At 38.4% G+C, this 22,764-nt stretch overlaps 1 non-coding gene and 1 pseudogene across 1 annotated transcript; both read left to right on the plus strand.

Annotated features, from left to right (window-relative positions):
* The first annotated feature begins 11,324 nt into the window (after positions 1–11,324).
* Positions 11,325–12,760, plus strand: LOC508252 (large ribosomal subunit protein uL4-like; annotated as a pseudogene).
* Positions 12,761–20,325: 7,565 nt separating this feature from the next.
* LOC112446135 (U1 spliceosomal RNA) lies at positions 20,326–20,489 on the plus strand. The gene has a single exon (XR_003034206.1). It is a non-coding gene; the product is annotated as a U1 spliceosomal RNA (small nuclear RNA).
* Positions 20,490–22,764: the final 2,275 nt, after the last annotated feature.

The following is a 22,764-nucleotide window of genomic DNA, read 5'->3' on the forward strand; positions in this document are numbered from 1 at the left end:
AGTCTCTGGAAATGCTCCATGAAAGATAAAAAGATTGTGGGGGTTGGTGAAGGTATTAACTAGAAGAAAAATAGAACCTCAAAGTACTTAAGACTAGAACTGATATACCTTGAGTATGATAATAAGAGGTTGAGAGGGAACAAATAGTTCCATTTCTACTTCCTCTAATCTCATTTTTGACACATAGAAATCTCTCAACAAGATGACTGAAGTATGCAAGGAAATCCAACCAGTCCATTGTGAAGTAAATGAAGCCTAAACACCATCTTTAGGTGTTACTAATGGTAAAGAACCCATCTGCCAATGCAGAAGACATAAGAGACGGGGTTCAATCCCTGGGTTGGAAATATCCCCCAGAGAAGGGCATGGCAACTGACTCCACTATTCTTGCCTGAAGAATCCCATGATGGAGAAACTTAGAGGACTGCAGTCCATGGGGTTGCAAAAAGTTGGACAAGACTTAGTGTGCACACACATGCACACACAATACTATAGACTGAAAGCTTTTTGGCATTATGCTTTTGTTATTTAGCTATATGAACACATTGAATACTTACAATAGCCCTGTGTAATAGATTATATTAGATTTCCATTTTATAGATTAAGAAAGTGGAATTTTCTAAAGTCCCTAAGAACATGGAGGAATTATAACAGGGGTATCAGGAATATAACTGGAAAATTTTACTTCTGTAATATCTTAATATGCACTCAATATGCCAGCAAATTTGGAAAAACTCAGCAGGGGCCACAGGACTGGAAAAGGTGAATTTTCATTGCAAATCCAAAGAAAGACAATGCCAAAGAATGTTCCAACTACTGTACAATTACACTCATTTCACATACTAGTGAAGTAATGCTCAAAATTTGTCCAAGTTATGCTTCAACAGTACATGAACTAAGAACTTCTAGATGTTCAAGCAGGATTTCAAAAAGGCAGAGGAACCAGAGATCAAATTGCCAACATCTGCTGGATCATAGAAAAAGCAAGAGAATTACAGAAAAACTTCTACTTCTGCTTTATTGACTATGTCAAAGCCTTTGACTATGGAACACAACAAACTGTGGAAAATTCTTAAAGAGATGGGAATACCAGACCACCTGACCAGCCTCCTGAGAAATCTGTATGCAGGTCAACAAGCAATAGTTAGAACTGGACATGGAACAACAGACTGGTTCCAAACTGGGAAAGAAGTACATCAAGACTGCATACAGTCACCCTGCTAATTTAACTTATATGCAGAGTATATCATGTAAAATGGCACTCTGGATGAAGCACAAGCTGGAATCAAGATTGCCAGGAGAAATACCAATCAGTTCAGTTTAGTTCAATTGCTCAGTCGTGTCCTACTCTTTGCGATCGCATGAATCACAGCACAACAGGCCTCCCTGTCCATCACAAACTCTCGGAGTTCACAGACTCACATCCATTGAGTCAGTGATGCCATCCAACCATCTCATCCTCTGTCGTCCCCTTCTCCTCCTGCCCCCAATCCCTCCCAGCATCAGAGTCTTTTCCAATGAGTCAACTCTTCGCATAAGGTGGCCAAAGTACTGGAGTTTCAGCTTCAGCATCATTCCTTCCAAAGAAATCCCAGGACTGATCTTCAGAATGGACTGGTTGGATCTCCTTGCAGTCCAAGGGACTCTCAAGAGTCTTCTCCAACACCACACTTCAAAAGCATCAATTCTTCGGCACTCAGCCTTCTTCACAGTCCAACTCTCACATCCATACATGACCACTGGAAAAACCATAGCCTTGACTAGACGGACCTTTGTTGGCAAAGTGATGTCTTTGCTTTTGAATATGCTATCTAGGTTGGTCATAACTTTCCTTCCAAGAAGTAAGTGTCTTTTAATTTCATGGCTGCAATCACCATCTGCAGTGATTTTGGAGCCCAGAAAAATAAAGTCTGACACTGTTTCCACTGTTTCCCCATCTATTTCCCATGAAGTGATGGGACCAGATGCCATGATCTTCCTTTTCTGAATGTTGAGCTTTAACCCAACTTTTTCACTCTCCTCTTTCACTTTCATCAAGAGGCTTTTTAGTTCCTCTTCACTTTCTGCCATAAGGGTGGTGTCATCTGCATATCTGAGGTTGTTGATATTTCTCCTGGCAATCTTGATTCCAGCTTGTGTTTCTTCCAGTCCAGTGTTTCTTATGATGTACTCTGCATAGAAGTTAAATAAGCAGGGTGACAATATACAGCCTTGACGTACTCCTTTTCCTATTTGGAAGTAGTCTGTTGTTCCATGTCCAGTTCTAAATGTTGCTTCCTGACCTGCATACAGATTTCTCAAGAGGCAGATATGGTGGTCTGGTATTCCCACCTCTTTCAGAATTTTCCACAGTTTATTGTGATCCACACAGTGAAAGGCTTTGGCATAGTCAATAAAGCAGAAATAGATGTTTTTCTGGAACTCTCTTGCTTTTTCAATGATCCAGCGGATATTGGTAATTTCATCTCTGGTTCGTAGTCCACTGGAGAAGGGAATGGCAAACCACTTCAGTATTCTTGCCTTGAGAACCCCATGAACAGTATGAAAAGGCAAAATGATAGGATACTGAAGGAGAAACTCCCCAGGTCAGTAGGGGCCCAATATGCTACTGGAGATCAGTGGAGAAATAACTCCAGAAAGAATGAAGGGATGGAGCCAAAGCAAAAACAATACCCAGCTGTGGATGTGACTGGTGATAGAAGCAAGGTCCAATGGTGTAAACAGCAATATTGCATAGGAACCTGGAATGTCAGGTCCATGAATCAAGGCAAATTGGAAGTGGTCAAACAAGAGACGGCAAGAGTGAATGTCAACATTCTAGGAATCAGCGAACTAAAATGGACTGGAATGGGTAAATTTAACTCAGATGACCATTATATCTTCTACTGCGGGCAGGAATCCCTCAGAAGAAATGGAGTAGCCATCATGGTCAACAAAAGAATCTGAAATGCAGTACTTGGATGCAATCTCAAAAACAACAGAATGATCTCTGTTCGTTTCCAAGGCAAACCATTCAACATTACAGTAATCCAAGTCTATGCCCCAACCAGTAACGCTGAAGAAGCTGAAGTTGGACGGTTCTATGAAGACCTACAAGGCCGTTTAGAACTAACACCAAAAAAAGATGTCCCTTTCATTATAGGGGACTGGAATGCAAAAGTAGGAAGTCAAGAAACACCTAGAGTAACAGGCAAATTTGGCCTTGGAATACAGAATGAAGCAGGGCAAAGACTAATAGAGTTTTGCCAAGAAAATGCACTGGTCATAGCAAACACCCTTTTCCAACAACACAGAGAAGAATCTATACATGAACATCACCAGATGGTCAACACCAAAATCAGATTGATTATATTCTTTGCAGCCAAAGATGGAGAAGCTCTATACAGTCAGCAAAAACAAGACCAGGAACTGACTGTGGCTCAGATCATGAACTCCTTATTACCAAATTCAGACTTAAATTGAAGAAAGTAGGGAGAACCACTAGACCATTCAGGTATGACCTAAATCAAATCCTTTATGATTATACATGGAAGTGAGAAATAGATTTAAGGGCCTAGATCTGATAGATAGAGTGCCTGATGAACTATGGAATGAGGTTCATGACATTGTACAGAAGACAGGGATCAAGACCATCCCCACGGAAAAGAAATGCAAAAAAGCAAAACGGCTGTCTGGGGAGGCCTTACAAATAACTGTGAAAAGAAGAGAAGCGAAAAGCAAAGGAGAAAAGGAAAGATATAAGCATCTCAATGCAGAGTTCCAAAGAATAGCAAGAAGAGATAAGAAAGCCTTCCTCAGTGATCAGTGCAAAGAAATAGAGGAAAACAACAGAATGGGAAAGACTAGAGATCTCTTCAAGAAAATTAGAGATACCAAGGGAACATTTCATGCAAAGATGGGCTCGATAAAGAACAGAAATGGTATGGACCTAACAGAAGCAGAAGATATTAAGAAGAGGTGGCAAGAATACACAGAAGAACTGTACAAAAAAGATCTTCACGACCCAGATAATCACGATGGTGTGATCACTGACCTAGAGCAAGACATTCTGAAATGTGAAGTCAAGTGGGCCTTAGAAAGCATCACTATGAAAAAAGCTAGTGTAGGTGATGGAATTCCAGTTGAGCTCTTTCAAATCCTGAAAGATGATGCTGTGAAAGTGCTGCACTCAATATGCCAGCAAATTTGGAAAACTCAGCAGTGGCCACAGGACTGGAAAAGGTCAGTTTTCATTCTAATCCCAAAGAAAGGCAAAGCTAAAGAATGCTCAAACTACCACACAATTGCACTCATCTCACATGCTAGTAAAGTAATGCTCAAAATTCTCCAAGCCAGGCTTCAGCAATACGTGAACCATGAATTTCCTGATGTTCAAGCTGGTTTTAGAAATATCAATAACCCCAGATAAACAGATGATACCACCCTATGGCAGTTAATGAAGAGGAACTAAAGAGCCTCTTGATGAAAGTGAAAGAGGAGAGTTAAAAAGCTGGCTTAAGACTCAACATTCAAAAAATGAAGATCATGGCATCTGGTCCCGTTACTTCATGGCAAATAGATGTGGAAACAATAGAAACAGAGACAGACTTTATTTCCTTGGGCTCCAAATCACTGCAGATGTTGACTGTAGCCATGAAATTAAAAGACCCTTGCTCCTTGGAAGAAAAGCTATAACCAACCTGCTGCAGCTGCTGCTGTTAAGTTGCTTCAGTTGTGTCCGACTCTGTGCAACCCCAGAGACAGCAGCCCACCAGGCTCCCCCGTCCCTGGAATTCTCCAGGCAAGAACACTGGAGTGGGTTTCCATTTCCTTCTCCAGTGCATGAAAGTGAAGAGTGAAAATGAAGTCTCTCAGTCGCGTCGGACTCTTAGCAACCCCATGGACTGCAGCCTACCAGACTCCTCCGTCCATAGGATTTCCAGGCAAGAGTACTGGAGTGCGGTGCCATTGCCTTCTTTGATAACCAACCTAGACAGCATATTAGAAAGCAGGGACATTTCTTTGCTGACAAAGGTCTGTCTAGTCAAAGCTATGGTTTTTCCAGTAGTCACGTATGGATGTGAGAGTTGGACTATAAAGAAGGCTGAGCACTGAAGAATTGATGCTTTTGAATTGTGGTGTTGGAGAAGATTCTTGAGAGTCCCTTGGACTGCAAGGAGATCAAGCCAGTGTATCCTAGAGGAGATCAGACCTGAATATTCATTGGAAGGACTGACTGAAGCTTAAGCTCCAATACTCTGGCCACCTGATGAAAATAACTGACTCATTAGAAAAGACCCTGATGCTGGGAAAAATTGAAGACAGGAGGAGAAGGGGATGACAGAGAATGAGATGGTTGGATGGCATCACCAACTAGATGGACATGAGTTTGAGTAAGCTCCGGGAGTTGGTGATAGACAGGGTAGCCTGGTGTGCTGCGGTGCATGAGGTCACAAGGAGTCGGACATGACTGAGTGACTGAACTGAACTGATAATATCTTAGAAAATTGACATTTATCCAATGTTATTTGAATTTTTACCAATTTTATGAAAAATTAGTCTTAATTTTTTTAAGGAGCTTGCCTTCTATATTTTATAGAGAACCCCACCTATTGCTATTAGAAAAGAGGTCCGGTTGGAATTTCATGAAATATGGATGAATTGTACTTCAGTACAAGCCTAGAGACTTGGAAAATATAGCCCAGATGAAAGATAGCAGTGTTTCTTTTCAACTGTAAAATCAACTCACAGAAACAAAAACTAGGAGAAAAGTAACACTGTCCTTTGCATCCAGTTGTTCCACTGTCACTAAAAATAACAGAAATGATGCTGCATTTTTCTTTTCTCCATAATGAAAGGCCTAAATGCATCTGGTAATTGCATATGACTGAAGATAATTAAACTGAAAATAAACTGTGGCTTTGCTTTTTGAAAATGTAGGCATCTTGCCTTTCTCATATGTGTCTTATGTTTTATTAGACCTTGTCACTAAGATTAGAAGTTTCCTAACATTTAAGATTTCTGTCCATGGAACTCCATGGAATTACACTGTCACCATAAGTGTCAAAAAGCCAGGAACAATGTGATGATATCTGTTGAGCTTTTTCACTTCTTATTATTCAAAAACAATTCATCATAATTATCATCACCATTATCTTGTGATCATCACAACAATTTCAATAATATATATGTTAGAGAATCTACAAAGCAATTTTATTTATAATATTTCACTTGATTCTCTCAAAAGACAAGAGGTGGATAACAGGTATTCCTTAATTGCCTATGAAAAAAAAAAAGTTCAGAGAAATTAACTGACACCAGAGCTTGAACTTAAATATCTAAACACAATATTTTTCACTAGTTAAGTGCCTACCCAAAGACTTAATTAATTAAAAAAAAAAAAACAGTATATATACCTCTAAGACATACTAGGAATGTAGCCTTGAGGAATAGAATTTTATTATTAATACAATAAGAACATTTTAAATTAAATAAGGGAAATGTCAAGGTTAAGAAGGTAGAATAAAGCTAGATCGGGAATTTTCTCTCCCAGAATAAAGGGATTTTTTAATTTGGATTTTATACTTTATAAGGGATTAAAAATAATAACCACAAAACAAAAGCTGTTTAAAATAGCCAAATAAATCATCAGAAGCAGCAGCTGGTAATAAGAATCATAAAATTAAATTACAGATCAAAAAGTGGTTGCCAAGGGCAGATACAGAAGATTCAGTATAGCAGGATGAATAGTGTGGCTCCTTAGCTGCTCCCAAACACTAGAAGTAGTACTGAAAAAAAAAACTGGGGAAGATACAATTCTAAAAATTCACACTATAAATAACCTCCAGATTGGAAAGAAGCAGAATAATGGGGAACTATGGAGCAGGCAGTTCTATCCAAGTTCTTTTTTGAATTGAGTTGTTGGTTTTTTTGTTGTTGTAGAGTTTTAGGAGTTCTTTATATATTCTGGATATTAATCTTTTTTTTAGCATTAATTTTTTTTCTCTTTCTTTCTTTATTTATTTTTACTTTACAATATTGTATTGGTTTTGCCATACATCAACATGCATCCACCACGGGTGTACACATGTTCCCCATCCTGAACCCCCCTCCCACCTCCCTCCCCGTACCATCCCTCTGGGCCATTCCAGTGCACCAGCCCCAAGCTTCCTGTATCCTGTATTGAACCTGGACTGGCTATTCGTTTCTTATATGATATACATGTTTTAATGCCACTCTCCCAAATCATCCCCCTCCTCCCTCTCCCACAGAGTCCAAAAGACTGTTCTATACATCTGTGTCTCTTTTGCTGTCTCTCATACAGGGTTGTTGTTACCATCTTTCTAAATTCCATATATATATGCATTAGTATACTGTATTGGTGTTTTTCTTTCTGGCTTACTTCACTCTGTATAATAGGCTCCAGTTAGACTTATATAATGAAATAACCCAATATAAAATACTTAGACTAGTTCCCAGAATATGTTTAATAAATGAGAGCCTAAATTAAAATTGACCATTCATTCTTCATTCTGTTGAACTTCTGGAGTAGAGAAAATGGGAACATAGAAGTAATATGGAATATTACTATATCTAATGGGGAGAGTGAAAATGTTAGTCACTCAATTGTGTCCAACTCTTTAAGACTCTATTGGTTGTAGCCTGCCAGGGTCCTCTGTCCATGGAATTCTCCAAGCAAGAAATCTGGAATGGGTTGCCATTCCCTTCTCCAGGGGATCTTCCTGACCCAGGGATTAAACTCAAGTCTCCTGATTATAGGCAGATTCTCTAGCATCTGAGCTACTAGGGAAAATATCTAATGGGGGAAAGACCTTAAATAAACTCAATATAAGCCTGCTGTATAAAACCTGAAAAATATAAGGAGGATCAGAAGGGAAAGATTACAGGATTACAGGGCAAAATAATGCGAGAGCCAGTTAGAGGACTAGGGTATACTAATCACGTTGGAAAGAGACTAAATATGTTTAATATACTTTTATACCATGAGTTATGTTTAATATACCTTTATATCTTGAGTAACCAGCCCAAATATCTATAACTATTGAACAGTAACTATTGAATAAATGGTTGTAGAAAGAAAAATTTTAAAGGGAGTTTAGAATATTAACAGAATACAAATTAGCTGCAAAAACCAGAGACAGTGAGGTCAGCCCTGAAATAACTGAAGCCCTGTCATTGGCCTGATATCCTAACTTTTGTTTGTATTATCCTGGATAGAGAAGGAAAGAATCAGATCTACCTGGATTTTCTTTATTTGAGAAAGTTATTTCATCCTAGAGACCATAACTGGCTCTGGTTCTCAAGTCAGTTATTCAGGAACAATGGACCACAGCAATACCCATTTTGAGAAGAATCAACCAAATTCATAGATGACAGAAAAGTGTTGAAGAAAATAAGGCTGTCAATCCTCTGTTCTCCCAAACATGTCTTCAGAAGGCCCCACATTTTACCAATCACCCAGTTTAGATCCAAAAGATAATGAAAGCTGGACTCAAGTATAAGCTTCAGAATATTTCCACCATGAGAAACCAAATAGGTACTTGACCCTAAACATCCAGTAATTGATTTGGCAACAGAGCAATGCAGTAAAAGATATATTCCAAATTGGGAAAGGAGTACGTCAAGGCTGTATATTGTCACCCTGCTTATTTGACTTATATGCAGAGTACTCATGTGAAATACCAGTCTGTATGAAGCACAAGCTGGAATCAAGAGTCCCAGGAGAAATATCAGTAACCTCAGACATGCACATGACATCCTCTTTCCTCTTAGAAAACGAAGAGGAACTGAAGAGCCTCTGATGAAAGTGAAAGAGGAGAGTGAAAAAGCTGGCTTAAAACTCAACATTCAAAAAACAAAGATCATGGCATCCGGTCCCATCACTTCATGGCAAATAGATGGGGAAACAATGGAAACAGTGACAGACATTATTTTCTTGGGCTCCAAAATCACTGCAGTTGATGACTGCCACTGTAAAATTAAAAGATCCTTGCTCCTTGGAAGAAAAGCTATGACAAATCTAGACAACATATTAAAAAGCAGAGACATTACTTTGCTGACAAAGGTCCATATAGTCAAAGCTATGGTTTTTCAGTAGTCATGTATGGATGTGAGAATTGGGCCATAAAGAAGGCTGAGCACCAAAGAATTGATGCTTTTGAACTGTGGTCTTGGAGAAGACTCTTGAGAGTCTAACCCTTAAACTGCAAGGAGATCAAACCAGTCAATCTTAAAGGATACCAGTCCTGAATATTCATCGGAAGGACTGATACTGAAGCTGAAGCTTCAATACTTTGGCCACCTTATGTGAAAAACTGACTCATTTGAGAAGACCCTGATGCTGGGAAAGATTGAGGGTAGGTGGAGAAGGGGATGTCAGAGGACGAGATGGTTGGATGGCATCACTGACTCGATGGACATGAGTTTGAGCAAGCTCCAAGAGTTGGTGATGGACAGGGTAGCCTGGTGTGCTGCACTCCATGGGGTAGCAAAGAGTCGGACACAACTGAGTGACTGAACCAAACTGAAGTGAAATAAAGTAGTACCTTTAGAATGGATGAATAAAGATCTCCAAAAATATGGTTCTTAAATAAGTAATAATGACACTCTTAAAAGTGATCAAAACTAAGTTTTTCAGCACTCTGGAAATTAACAATATGATGAGTGTTATTTCAAGAAAATGACAGGATTATAGTAAGAACAGCAAGTTTTATGGTGCTTTTACTTTCCCTGTTTCAACTCTAGCTCCTCAGCCCCATAATAGTCTTGAAAACCAACAACATTGCAACATCAGTAGTTGTGAAAAGTAGTAGCCAAGGAGCCATTGGTAGAGTCAGAGTACTCCTAAAAAGACATCCAAGAAATTATCATTATTTGACTTTGACAACTCCTGAAATGCTGCACTCTCAGAGTTTGATTTTTATTTGACCTACTTTAGGGCTTACTCTGTATTAACAGACCTGTCTCAAGGATGTTTGTCAAAAAATAATCAGTGGTAATTGCTTAGCAATTCAGCTGTCTGTGTTGGTAGCACCAGTTGTGACTAACAATAGACTGACAAATTATAGAGAAAAATGCAGATGGAAATCTCCAAAGAGTACTTTGAAAAGCCCTGATATATTCCTGGGAGTTCAGAAGCTCACATGCCCAGGAAAGACCACAGAAGGTCTAATCTATCACCTCTAACTGACCTTGAAGTTTTGTAGAAGCAAATCATGAAACCTAAAACAGGAGTTCTAAATTTCCTGCCAGGTCCTTAAAAGGCATGTCCTATCACATACAGAGCCCCTCGGTCAAGGCTGGGATACTTGTCAATTTCATGTACTAAGGAAATCTGTTTAATAATTAGCTGACTATTGAACTAACCGAAAAGAAATATCAGTAACCATACATGAAAAAGCATATTAAGTTTACAGTATTAGACCAGGAAAGTCACTAAACAAATAAACAGCAGCAACAATAAAACAAAAAACAGAGCAAAAAGGATCAGGAAGAAGAGGAAATCTTTTCCAGAGTTGCCACATTATAGAACTTAAAATATTCAGTTTCCCCAAAAAAAGTGTAAAACATGCAAAGAAATGGGAAAATGTGGCCCATGTATAAGGGGAAAAATGAAGTCAATGGAAATTATCTCTGGAAAAGTCCAGACATTGGACTTAAAGATTTTTAAATCAGGTACTTTAAATATATTCAAAGAATCAAAGAAAATCATATCTAATGCATTAAAGGATAAGGTGCGAGAATCATACGTAACCAGACTATTATTAAAGAGATAGAAACTATTTTTTAAAAAGAATCAAATAGAAATATTGAAACTGAAAGGTTGTTGTCGAATCACGTGAAGACACCGGGATTTTTGGCCCCTGGAGGAGAAGAATTCAATCCGGGGCCAGAGACGAGGCTTGATTGCTCAGAGCTTTTGTGTAATAAAGTTTTATTAAAGTATAAAGGAGATAGAGAAAGCTTCTGACATAGGCATCAGAAGGGGGCAGAAAGAGTACCCACTTGCTAGTGTTAGCAATGAAGTTATATACTCTCCAATGAATCCAAAGAATGTCTGGAAGTTGTAAAGACCTCACCAGACCGACTCCCATAATTTACATTTTAAGATAACAGAATTAGCCAGAAGTTTTAATCCAGAGACTGTCCTCAGGCAGGATACATTATTGTTATATAATCCTAAGGAATGTAGAGAAGGAAAAAAGTTTGTCCTTTCTTCCTCCTTGAGAATTCCAGACCCCTCTCTCCTTGGGGATCCCTAGACTCCCTATCAACCTGCCTAGGAAATGACTCTCTCAAAACTGGCTTTTCCTGTGGGAGCCACTTGGTTGAGAGGAGCCTGGCCTTCTCCTCTCCCTGCAATGGCCTGTTCTTGTCCACTGATATCAGTGTACTCCGAAAGGGGGAGTCATCTGGCAAAAATGTCACTTTGCCTGCTGTGTTCAAGGCTCGCATTCAACTAGATACTGTTAAATTTGTTCACACCAACTTGCACAAAAACGACAGACAGCCCTACACTGTCAGTGAATTAGCAGATCATCAAACCAGTGCTGAGTCTTGGGGCACCGGCAGAGCTGTGGCTCGAATTCCCAGGGTTCGAGGTGGCGGGACTCACCATTCTGGCCAGGGTGGTTTTGGAAATATGTGTCGTGGGGGCCGCATGTTTGCACCAGCCGAGACCTGGCGATGTTGGCATCGCAGAGTGAATACAACGCAGAAGCGATGTGCCATCTGCTCTGCACCGACTGCCTCAGCCTTACCAGCGCTGGTCATGTCTAAAGGTCATCGTATAGAGTTCATCCTGAACTCCCTTTGGTGGTTGAAGATAAAGTTGAAGGCTACAAGAAGACCAAGGAGGCTGTTTTGCTTCTGAAGAAACTTAAGGCCTAGAATGGCATCAAAGAAGTCTATGCCTGTCAGTGAATGAGAGCTGGCAAAGGGAAAATGAAAAGCTATTGCTGTATCCAGCGCAGAAGACCCTGCATCATCTATAATGAGGACAGTGGTGTCATCAAGGCCTTCAGAAACATCCCTGGAACTACTCTGCTTAATGCAAGCAAGCTGAACATTTTGAAACTTGCTCCTAGTGGTCATGTGGGACGTTTGTGCATATGGACTGAAAGTGCTTTCCGAAATTTAGATGAGCTGTATGGCAGTTGGTGTAAAGCAGCCTCCCTCAAGAGTAACTACAACCTTCCCATGCACAAGATGCTCAGTACAGACCTTAGCAGAATCTTGAAAAGCCCAGAAATCCAAAGAGCACTCCGAGCACCACTCAAGAAGACTCATCGCAGAGTCCTGAAGAAGAAGCCACTGAAAAACCTGAGAATCACGTTGAAGCTTAACCCATACCCTAAGACCATGTGCCGGAATGCCATTCTTCAACAGGCCAAGAACCACAAAATCCTCATGGATAAGGCAGCAGCAGCACTAGAAGCCAAATCAGATGAGAAGGGGATTCAGGGCAAGAAGCCTGTGGTGGGAAACAAAAAAAAGAAGGCTGTTGGTGATAAGAAGCTGAAGAAGCCTGTGGTGGGAAAAAAGGCTGCAGGGACCAAGAAACCAGCAGCTCAAAAGAAGCCCACAGCAAAGAAACCCACCTCAGAGGAAAAGAAGATTGCTGCATAAACTTAAATTTGTTTATTCCATAAAAGCCAAATCATTTTGGACAGCTAATTTTGAATGAAGACCTGAACAAAGAGTCAATATGAAATATGAGAAAAAAAAAAGAAAGAAATATTGGAATTGAAAAGTTATTAATTAAAATTAAAAATTAATTAGAGAAATACAAATCAAAAATATAATGAGGCACCACCTCACAATATCATCAAGCATTCTACAAATAGCAAGTGCTGGAGAGGATGGGGAGGAAAGGGAACCCTCCCACACTACTGGGGGGAATGTAAATTGGTGAAGCCACTATGGAGAACAGTATGAAGGTTCCTTTAAAAAACTAAATATAGAGTTGTCATATGACTCTGCAATCCTACTCTGGGGTATATATCCAGAGAAAACTCTATTTGAAAGGATACATGCACTCCAGTGTTCCTAGCAGCACTGTTTACAAGACATGCAAGCAACCTAAAGGTCCATTGACAGATGAATGGAAAAGGAAGACACGGTATACACACACAATGGAATACAACTCAGCCATAAAAAGGAAATTAAATAAAGCCATTTGCAGCAATATGGATGGACTTAGAGATTATCATGCAAAGTGAAGTAAGTCAGAAAGAGAGAGACAAATTCCATAAGGTATCACTTACATGTGGAAACTAAAATATGACGTAAATGAACTCATTTATGAAATAGAAACAGACTCAAAGACCTAGAGAAAAAAAAGACTTATGGTCATCAAAGGGTGGGGGATAGATAAATTAGGAGTTTCGGATTAGCAGATACAAACTACCATATATAAAAAAGATAAACAACAAGTTCCTACTGTATAGCATAAGGGACTATATTTGGTATCCTATAATAAACCATAATTGAAAAGAATATGAATATATGTATAAATGAATCACTTTGCTTTTCATAAGAAATGAACATATTGTAAATCAAGCATACATCAATAAAAATATATTCCTAACCTAAAAATTTTTAAAAAATAAAAATTCATTAATGGAGACCAACAGCAGACTTGAGTGAGCAGACAAAAGAACCAGTGAATTAAGTCAATAGAGCTTATCCAATATGAGTAATAGAAAAAAAATTCATCAATAAAGAATAATTAACAGAGCTTCAGAGGCTGGGATACCATCAAGCATACCAACAAACATGTAGTAAGAGTCCCAGAGGAAAGGAGAGAATAAAGGCATAAGGAATATTTTTTTGAACAAGTAGCCCCAAATGTCCCAAATTTGATGAAAAACATTATTCTGAACTTTCAAAAAGCTCAATTAATTCCAAACACAGTAAATTCAAAGAGATGCATACCTAGATACATCATAGTCAAGCTGTTAAGAGACAAAACAAGGAGAATCTTGAAGTCAGCAAGGGAAAAGCAACTTATCATGAGTAAGAGATCTTCAACATTAACAACTGATATCTCATCAGAAATCATGAAGGACAGAAAGTAGGAAGATGACATATTTGATATACTTTGTCAACCAAAAATTCAATATTAAATAAAACTGCTGCTTCTGCTGCTAAGTCACTTCAGTCATGTCCGACTCTGGGTGACCCCATAGACGGCGGTCCACCAGGCTCCGTCGTCTCTGGGATTCTCCAGGCAAGAACACTGGAGTGGGTTGCCATTTCCTTCTCCAATGCATGAAAGTGAAAAGTGAAAGTGAAGTCGCTCAGTCCTGTCCAACTCTTAGCGACCCCATGGACTGCAGCATACCAGGCTCCTCCATTCATGGGATTTTCCAGGCAAGAGTACTGGAGTGGGTTGCCATTGCCTTCTCTATTAAATAAAACTATCCTTCAAAAATGGAGATATTAGCATATTCCCAAAGAAATAAAAGTGGAGAGAATTCATCACTAATATACTTGCCCTACAAGATATAAAAATAATCATTAGACTGAAATGAATGAATGATATACAGTAACTTGAAGCCATGGGAAGACAAGAGATCATTGTAAAACAGCATAATTGTTTTTGTTTGTCTTTTCTGTACTCTAAAATAAAAGGCAATAACAAAAAAAAATAATTGTAAAACTGTATTGATAGTCTTATAATCTATAAATATGTAATTTGTATAACAAAGGACAAAGGAAGAGGGTGATATAGTGGAGCAAATTTTTTTGTATACTATTGAAATTAAATTAGTAATAATCTGAACTGACTGTTTTAAGTGAAGATGATAATTATAATCTCAAGGGCAGTTCAGTTCAGTTGCTCAGTCATGTCCAACTCTTTACAACCTCATGGACTGCAGCACACCAGGTTTCCCTGCCCATCACCAACTCCCAGAGCTTGCTCAAACTCATGTCCATCAAGTCAGTGATGCCATCCAACCATCTCATCCAGTCGTTCCCTTCTCCTCCTGCCCTCAATCTTTCCCAGCATCAGGGAAACTAGTTCAAGGGCAACTAATAATAAACTAAATAAAAAATATAGAGGAAAGGTATTGGCAAGGGAATTGATTGGTATAGGATGTATTTAATGCAAAAGGAGACAGTAATGGAGAAACAGAGGAGGAACAAAAAATATAACACATGTTAAAATGCCAAATGCATTTAAAATATAGAGCTTGATGAGATGGAAAAATTATGATATAACTACACATTTTAGCTTCAAAGACACCCTTTAAAGAGACTCATTTTAGATTCAAAGACACAAATGGGGTGAAAGTTAAAAAATGGAAAAGTATATGCCATGCAAATAGTGACAGATATGGAGTGGTTAAACTAGTATCAGACAAAAAGAAATTTATGACAAAATTGTTATTCTAGTCTTAAAAGATAATTTATAATAATAAGTTCAATCTATCAAGGAAATAAAAGAAATTTTAAATAAGATGCACCTAATGACAGAGCCTCAAAATACATAAAACAAAAACTGACATAATAGAAGTGAGAGATAGACAATTCAGCTATAGAAATAAGAGACTGCAATACTTCATTTTCAGTAATAGTAGATCTAGGTAGAAGATCAACAAGGTACAAATTATAAATCAACAAGATCTAATAAGCATCTAAATTTCCCTTCAACTAACAACAGGTTGTCGTTACCATCTTTCTAAATTCCATATATATGCGTTAGTATACTGTATTGGTGTTTTTCTTTCTGGCTTACTTCACTCTGTATAATAGGCTCCAGTTTCATCCACCTCATTAGAACTGATTCAACCTAGATGTCCATCAGCAGATGAATGGATAAGAAAGCTGTGGTACATATACACAATGGAGTATTTGTAATTCTTTTATAGAGAAATTTTTAAGAAATTCACAAAAAAACTACTAGAAGTTATAAATCCTGAGAGATACAAGGTCAATATCAAAAAATTCATTGTATTTCTAAGCACTGCTAATGAACAAGCTGAAACACATTTTTCACAAGTACACATGGGAAATTTGACACTCTTTTAAGATGAAAGTCAATCAACATATCAGTAATAGAAGGGGACTTCTTCAACTTGATTAAGGTCACCTATGAAACACTGACCTAACATGGTATAAAAGACTGAAATTTTCCCTACAATTAGGAACAAGATAATGTTGTTCACTTTTTATTCAACATTGTACTAAGCCACTAGCTGTAGCAATTAGGCAAGAAAAAAATGCATTCAGAGTGGAAAGGAAAAAGTAAAGCTATTTGTAATTCTTTTTTTTTTGGTTGCTTTTTATTTATTTTTTTATATGATATTATACATGTTTTAACGCCATTCTCCCATATCATCCCCCTCCTCCCTCTCCCACAGAGTCCAAAAGACTGTTCTATACATCTGTGTCTCTTTTGCTGTCTCGTATACAGGGTTGTCATTACCATCTTTCTAAATTCTATATATATGTGTTAGTATACTGTATTGGTGTTTTTCTTTCTGGCTTACTTCACTCTGTATAATAGGCTCCAGTTTCATCCACCTCATTAGAACTGATTCAACCTAGATGTCCATCAGCAGATGAATGGATAAGAAAGCTGTGGTACATATACACAATGGAGTATTTGTAATTCTTTTATAGAGAAATTTTTAAGAAATTCACAAAAAAACTACTAGAAATTATAAATCCTGAGAGATACAAGGTCAATATCAAAAAATTCATTGTATTTCTAAGCACTGCTAATGAACAAGCTGAAAATGAGAGTAAAGAAACAACTTCATTTATGATGGAATCACAAAGAATAAAATGCCTAGGAATAAAATTAACCAAAGAGGTGCAAGTCATGTACACTTAAAACTACAAAATGTTTTTGAGAGAAATTAAATAAAACCTAAACAAAAAAGACATCTCCTGTTCACAAATTGGAAAACAATTGATCTACAGATGCTGTACAATCTCTATCAAAATCCCAAGTGACTTTTCTGAAGATATTGAGAGGCTGATCCTAAAATTCATATAGAAATGCAAGAGACCCAGAATATCCCAAATAATTTTTTAAAAAAATACTAAAATTAAGAGGACTTACATTTCCTGATTTCAAAACTTACTATAAAGCTACAGTAATCAAGATAGTGTATTACTGTACTTAGATATATAGAATAGTGAAATAAAAACGAGAGCCCCAAACTAAACCCAGATATCACTTATATAAAGTGTCTACAGTAGGCAAATTCATAGACATAGAAAGTACATTAAGGGCTGAAGATGGGAAGGAGGTGGTGGGCAGTGACTGCTAACAGATATAGGATTTCTTTTGAGCATGATGAAAATGCTCTAAAATTCAATAGATGATGTGAATTCATTAGTGATGATGGTTTTACATACTAAAATACCACTGAATTTTATATTTTAAAAGGTTGAATTTTATGGTATGTGAATTATCTCTCCATAAAGCTGTTATTAAAAAGTAAGAAGAAATAGTCTGTTCTTTAATTATGAGGGGTTTTTTGAAAGATGATGTTTGTGGTATGCAGAAAATTAAATATTTCTCTATATTTAATAAAATAATCCCAATAGACTTTTCACAGGGTTTTATTTTTCTCTTCCAAATTTCTGATTCTTTTTCCATTCAATGAGTTTTCCAGAGACTCTCATCTTTACTACCTTTCTTTTTGTTCCTTTCCTTTTTCACAAGGCTTCATTTAATACTTCTATAATAAGGAAGGCACACAGATAGCATCTAATTATTTCCTTCTTTCAGTATGAGAGCTGAGAGATAATGCAACTTACACATCTCCTCCCTAAAAAAAATTGCCTGCCTTTCACTTTTTTTTTCCCTTAGTTATATTGAACTGTAATGAGGAAGAAAAATTCCTAGAGAATGACAAATCTACAGTTAGTGGAAATCTGCATTCTGTATGGTTTTGTAGTGCAGAGGCTCCTATTAAAAAAAAAAAGAAAAGATTTACCTTTCTTTAAATTTTCCTTAAAGAACACTTCTAAAGTGATTCATTTTTTAGGAACAACCTGTTTTCCTCCTAATAGGAGAGGAGGTTGAGATCAAGGGGAATGATGGAAAAAATATATTACAACTTAAAGGTAAAAGCAACAACACATCATTTTCCATTTTAAAAAATAACTAGAAATGGAAAAAAAGAAAGCACTGTTCATTGTTGGTAAGCAAACTGAAGTTCATCTGTCCCTTTTTGAATTATGAAAACAGAGGTCAAAGGTAAAGAAGGTAGTTGAGGAAAGTGATTCATACAACATGGAGGTTGAAAAGGACCTCAGAAATATCTTGTTCAGCCCCTCATTTACAAATGAAGAAACAAAGGACCAAGCAACTGTCCACGGTAACCAGGTCAGTTACTGAGGTCTTCCAGTTTCTTTTCAATGTCTTTTCTACTTTGTCTGAATGGCAAAGATGATAACTGTCCCACTATCCATTTCTCTCCGTTACATTTAGAGAGAGAATTGTCTAGGTTTTAAGGCTAGATATCCTTCTAATAAAGATGCTCCCTTTCCCAATATGGGCGCTGAGAGACATGCAACTTATGCATCTCCTCCCTAAAAAGAGATTGCCTTCCTTTCATTGCTTCCCCTCCTTAGTTAAATTGAACTGTAATGAGGAAGAAAACTTTCTAGAGAATGACAAATCCACCGTTAGAGGAAATCTGAATTTCTGTATAGTTTTGTAGGGCAGAGGCTCCAAAGTACTGGATCACTTATCTCTAAATTGTTGCACAAGGCAAAAAAAAAAAAAAAACTTTCTGACATAAGCCAAAGTATTTTCGAATCTTTTGTTAGAGCATCTTAATCTGTACCTAATAAGTACAAACATGAAAGAAAGATATGCCCTGAAAGATCTTTACAGTCTAAGAGATCAAGGAAAGTGAAAGTGAAAGTTGCTCAGTCATGTCTGACTCTTTGAAGCCCCATAGGTTATATAGTCCATGGGCTTCTCCAGGCCAGAATATTGGAGTGGGTAGCCTTTCCCTTCTCCAGGGGATCTTCCCAACCCAGGAATCGAACCCATGTCTCCCACATTGCAGGCAGATTCTTTACCAGCTGAGCCACAAGGGGAGCCCAAGAATATTGGAGTGGGTAGCCTATCCCTTCTCCAGTGGATCTTCCTGACCCAGGAATCAAACCGGGGTTTCCTTCATTGCAGGCAGATTCTTAACCAACTGAGCTATCAGGGAATCAACCCTAGGAGATCAAGGACAACCCAGTAAAGATAACAGTGAAATGGGGAAAGGACATGAAGGCCAGAAAGAGGAAATCATATATGATGAGTAAAACAATCAAATCAGTGAAAACTAAAGTTGCTTTTAGGTAAATGTTTCCATAGGACCTTTCACCTTTTTCTACTAATCATCACAATTTACAGTCCACTAGTTATTTAGACTGAGTTACAGAGGTACTTTGTTGTTGAGGAATTCTCCAGGCTTCCTCTGGAGATTCCCCGAAGGCTTGCCTGGACCAGCTCCTGATTTGAATCTTACCTTTTAACAGAAGGATAAATTTGTACTTAAAATGTACTGTGGTTTGGATTATTCCAAAGCACCTAAATATTGTGGAAAAGAGCATCTGCTCTTCACAAAAGTTGTTTTCCTTCATCCTGTGAGAAAAGCTGTGCCAGAATATAGATAAACCAGACGAGCCAGGCCTGGTGAAAAAGTGGGTGACTGCTGCTATATTTTAAATAGATAGCGGACAAGTTCCTACTGGATAGCACAGGGAGCTCTGCTTAATATTATGGGGCAGGCTGAATGGGAGGGGAGTTTAGAAGGAGAATGGAGACATGTATATGTATGGCTGAGCTCCTTTGCTGTCCATCAGAAACTATAACATCATTAATTGGCTATGCTAAGTCGCTTCAGTCGTGTCCGACTCTGTGCAACCCCATAGACGGCAGCCCACCAGGCTTCGCTGTCCCTGGGATTCTCCAGGCAAGAACACTGGAGTGGGTTGCCATTTCCTTCTCCAATGCATGAAAGTGAAAAGTGAAAGTGAAGTCGCTCCGTCGTGTCGGACTCTTAGCGACCCAATGGACTGCAGCCTACCAGGCTCCTCGGTCCATGGGATTTGCTAGGCAAGAGTACTAGAGTGGGGTGCCATTGTAATTGGCTATAATCCAATATAAAATAAAATGTAAAAAAAAAAAAAAAAGCAGAACATAAAGATTAGAGATGGCTCTTGCCCTGCCCTCAAGGAGTTTATAAACTAGTAGTTGGAAAAATATAAACATTATTTAGCCACTATTTAGAATAATCCTGAGCAAGCTGCCTAATTTCTCTAAGCATTATTTTCCTCATCTATAAAATGAAAATAAAAATACTTACCTGGTAGAGCAGATACCATGATCAAGAAGGTGGTTCTCCCAGGGCGAGGCTCACCCATTGCACTCCGGGTGTGTTGACCTCTGCGGTTTCCTCAAATAGAGGAAACTCGACTGTGTAATTTATGGTAGTGGGGGACTGCATGCTCGCTTTCCCCTGTAAGAAAAAAAAAAAAGCTACCTTATGGGATCCGTGAGAGGATTAAATGAAATTGTACATAAAAGTATCCATTAGAGCGACACAAAGTTGGCATTTAATAAAGTTAGCTACTCTTCTTTTATTTTAAAAAAAGTGAATGACTGGAGCCAACAGGGGACACTTCTAGTCCCTTGAGACTCCTAAAACGATGCTGATGAAGATGCCAAACCCTCTTCCCCCACCCCAAATAAGAGACCTATAACACACCAGAGAGATCAGGACAGTGTTCCATGCTTGCTCTGAAGAGATCTATTTTCACTCCAGAAAGTGAAGTGACGTGAAAGTCATTCAGTCATGTCCGACTCTTGGTGACCCCATGGACTATGCAGTCCATGGAATTCTCCAGGCCAGGATACCGGAGTGGGTAGCTGTTCCCTTCTCCAGGGGATCTTCCCAACCCAGGGATTGAACCCAGGTGTCCCACATTGCGGGCAGATTCTTTACCAGCTGAGCCACCAGGGAAGCCTAGTACTTCTTTATTAAATTTAGCCAGTATTTCAGGTAGTGCCTTGAACAAAACAAACAAACAGAAACAATAATTAATGAAGGCAATAACAAAAACCTAATGTTCAGAAAGTTATTTTATGGAAAGGAGGACTTTAAGGCACCTGTGTACAATCTTGACTACTAACGGATTGTTCCCTAGAGTAAATTTCTAATTATTCTAACCAGGCTACTTTTAAGTGACTCAGGTGAAGAGGGTTTTTACAACTTCCATTGGGGGAGAGTTTTCTGCGGTCTGATACACATCACTGTTTCGAATTGGTTGGTTTGGTACGAGAATTTCCTTTTAAAATTTGTTTGGCTATTTTCCACCAAGAACCTGCTATATGGAAAAGAATTAGGTTACCACATGCTGGTTCCCTATTCTGTTTATTTCAGTGTGAATCTCTGTTCTCAGAAAGTTTCAATCAGATTTCTGGACACCACAGTCTGCTGCATCAATTCTATCCAGCCCCAGGAACTGCAGCTGAAATTCCCTAGGGAGAAACTCACAGTCGCTATCAGGAAGGATTTTGACCAGCATCTGGAGGCATCCTTCTGGCTGATCCAGCCACTTGTCCCCCTCCTCCAGCTCTCAGGTTAGATCTATTCAGGTATCCTCCTTTCTTATACACAGAAACTAACACTTATCATTAGCTGCTATAAATAATAGTGTACTCTAAATAATAGTGTGATAAAGTTTTTCAGTTTTAAAACACAATGTAAATATAAATTGCAAACACTTTGTAGTAAACTTTTATATATAGTACTCCTTAACTGAGGCATCTGTCATATTGCTTACTGACTCTCCAACCCAAATATTGTTGCAGGAATCATGTCTTTAATTTCTTTGCATCCCATATTTTTATATCTCACAGAACTTAGTTTTGTGTCTGACATGTAGCATGCACTAAAGACTTAGTTTTTAAAACCATAGCTAAAGGAATGATTATCTGGACTTTTTCAAGATTGCTGTGATAAGCCTTAAGTTATATATGCATTGGAGAAGGAACTGGCAACCCACTCCAGTGTTCTTGCCTGGAGAATCCCAGGGACGGTGGAGCCCGGTGGGCTGCTGTCTATGGGGTCGCACAGAGTTGGACACGACTGAAGTGACTTAGCAGCAGCAGTAGCATATATGTAAAAGTATAGTTGAACTGTATCACCTTAATAAAATAGCCACCATGTTCCTGTCTTCATAATGTTTATATACATATATATATTTAATTACATTTGCATTTATGCCACAGTCTCTCTAATGAGTTGTCATGTTATAATTAAAAATGCATAGACTCTAGAGTCAAACAGTCTTTGTTTTGACTCTTCACTATTTGCTGTCTGTCTGAAGTTGGGTAGGTCATCTAATCTCTGAGCTGTTTCTTTGTCTTCAAAGTGAGTATTCCAATAATTATCTCATGGCCTTTTCTTGCATATTAAATGGTATCTTTTTTTGTTTTTGAAGGTCCTTAGTCTGGTGCCTGGGAGAAGGCAATGGCAACCCACTCCAGTACTCTTGCCTGGAAAATCCCATGGACGGAGGGGCCTGGTGGGCTGCAGTACATAAGGTCGATAGGAGTCTGACACGACTGAGTGACTTCACTTTATTTTTTCACTTTCATGCATTGGAGAAGGAAATGGCAACCCACTCCAGTGTTCTTGCCTGGAGAATCCCAGAGACGGGGGGAGCCTGGTGGGCTGCTGTCTATGGGGTCACACAGAGTCGGACACGACTGAAGCGACTTAGCAGCAGCAG

This window comes from Bos taurus, chromosome 3 (genome assembly GCF_002263795.3).
Source record: "Bos taurus isolate L1 Dominette 01449 registration number 42190680 breed Hereford chromosome 3, ARS-UCD2.0, whole genome shotgun sequence".
In the NCBI taxonomy this organism is placed as follows: Eukaryota; Metazoa; Chordata; class Mammalia; order Artiodactyla; family Bovidae; genus Bos; species Bos taurus.